This window comes from Dipodomys ordii, unplaced genomic scaffold, assembly GCF_000151885.1.
Source record: "Dipodomys ordii isolate 6190 unplaced genomic scaffold, Dord_2.0 Scaffold47, whole genome shotgun sequence".
Classification (NCBI taxonomy): Eukaryota; Metazoa; Chordata; class Mammalia; order Rodentia; family Heteromyidae; genus Dipodomys; species Dipodomys ordii.
Genome location: NW_012267263.1, coordinates 669,782 through 672,474, shown reverse-complemented (window position 1 = coordinate 672,474; position 2,693 = coordinate 669,782).

Genomic DNA, 2,693 nt, shown 5'->3' with positions numbered 1-2,693 from the left:
GGGTTCGATTCCTCAGCACCACATAAGCAAAAAGAAAAAAGCCAGAAGTGGCGCTGTGGCTCAAGTGGTAGAGCGCTAGCCTTGAGCTGAAGAGCTGAAGGACAGTGCCCAGGCCGAGTTCAGGCCCCACGACTGGAGCCAAAAAAAAAAAGAATATCTTCCTTTGGTTTCACTGTGTATAAATGCCCAGAGATCTGTGTAATTTACCATATTCCAGTGTATTTTTTTTAAACCATCCAGTGTGCTTGCTTATAGATTTTCAGGCACATTCTAGAAATTCTGCCTCACCTCAGTTAGAATGGCCAATATCAAGAAAACTAACAAGAAATGCTGGCATGGATGTGGCCCAAAAGGGAACTCTTATACTTTTGGTGGGAATATAAACTTGTTCAACCACTATGGAAAGCAGTGTGGAGGCTCCTCAAAACACTAAACATAAAGCTTCCCTATGACTGAGCAATTCCACTCCTGGGCATTTACCCAATAGAACACCAACAAGGCCACAATAAAGCTACCAGCACAACCATGTTGCGCACTATTTACCATAGTCAAGATATGGAATTAGCCCAGATGCCCCTCAGTGGACAGATAAATCAAGAAAATGTGGTATATACAAACAAAGGAATTCTACTCATCCATCAGAAAAAATGCTATTGTACCATTTTTAAGGAAATGGAAAGACTTGGGAAAAAATATATTAAGCAAAGTAAGCCAGACCCAGAGAAACACATGATCACGTATCCATTATTTCTGGTATTGTTTTTATTATCATCATGACAATGATTATATTTAATGCATTACTGATGAGTGAATAGATGCATAGAAAGTTTAACATTTTTCTTCCAAAAAGCACTTCTGGAGAAGCGGTTAGGTAGTCATTGTGACTTTGGATCAGAAATCAGAACTGAAAGGATAAATATTATTTAGCATTTTACAAGTGAATTCTCCAAAATGTGAATTCTCCACAAGGGCATGGGACTTGCATAAGATCAGACACAAACAATAACACAGCAGTACTGTTTTCTACTGAAGAACATCAAGTGACTTATATGAAAAGTTCAGTTCCTCACAGTTTCTGGTCTTTCCTTAAGAGCACAGAGTCCTGGAAAAGGAGTCAGGCCTTCTAACCTGATGCTGAAACTTACATGATGGGAGTACCTGAACCCATAGCCTGACCTCTGACCCTCAATTTCCTCATTCCTGAAGTGCTGACGTTGCAAATTCTCTAAGGATATCCTAGTTCTGAAATGCTTCCATGCTGATACAATTATGAGTTAGTACAAGTGTAGACTCTGGGAAAGATAGATTATGGCACTAACATATGAACTAGACCATGTTAGGGCTCCAGTGGGCCAGCTTGGGCAAGTTCATTAGAAGAATGTCAAATGGCTTCAGCACTTATAACCATTAGAGACTGATGATTGCTGTGTTTTGGTATTAAAGGGTTCTTGAGCATAGCAACCTAAAATACCTCTGTTCCTCAAATAAAGTGAAATTTTAGAAACCACATATATTTTTCTACCACCCTCTTGCTTCTTATGATTTCCACAATCCATCTTTACTTGGAGCTGTAAACTCTGCATCTCTCTCTTCCTGTGGTGAGCAATGCCATTTCTCTAGAAGGCAGTGTCTGCAACTTTTCCAGTCTCAGTTTCAGCTGTCACATAAGCAGTGCTACTGCCATTAACCTATGGCACTGCTTTCCAGCAACTCTTTGGTAGTGCCTTGATTTGCCAACATTCTAGTACAATCATGTTGTCAAGGGTTACTGGACAGAACCAGACCTCCACTTCAGCTGCCCCCTATCCCAGTATTTGTGGAAGAGATATCACAGGAAACAAAGGGAAGTCATCTGCACCTGGAGACTTGACTGTGACTCTGTTGTCCGTAAAAATATACTAAGAAAAGGTATTATACAGAGGGTTGTATAAGAGCACTTTCAGATTAGGAATCTGATTTTTTTATATTTATGTATTTTTTTTGGTTTTTGAGAATACTGGGGCTTGAACTCAAGTAAGTGTTGCCTCTCAGCATTTTATCTCATGGCAAGCACTTTACCATTGAGCCATAGCACCACTTCCAGTTTGCTGGTAGTCAATTGGAGTCAGAAGTCTTTTGGGCTGGCTTCAAACTTCAGTCCTCAGATCTCAGCCTCCTGAATATGTGGGATTACAAATATTAGCCACAGATGCCTGAGATGTTTTTTGTTGTTTTTGTTGTGTTTTTGTAATGAAATATTCTAAGTTCCATTAAAAGTTGGTTTTATCTAAAAGTTGCTTTTTATCGTAATAATTACCATTACTCTTTTTAGACCCCAAACACAAAAAGACTTCTAAGAATAAAAAGTTAATCTCCATATTTCCACATATCTAAAATTATTTTGAAGTTCATTGTGATTTCCTATAATTAAAGAGTTTGGGGGCTGGGATGCTGCTCAGTGTCACAGTTCATGCTTAAAATATAAAAGGTCTTGGTTCTATCCCCAGTACAGAAAATAATAATAATAGTAATAATAAAGCTGTTTGAATTGGATTCCAATAGGGATTATTTTTTCAGACCTTTGTGGTGATATTTTCCTCAAGCTTAAAATGATTACTAGCTAGGTTTTCAAAATAAATAAGAAAACTTTCCCAATATTAAAAAAAATTTGCTGCTTCTGTATATGGCTATATTAATGAAAATACCTACTTTAA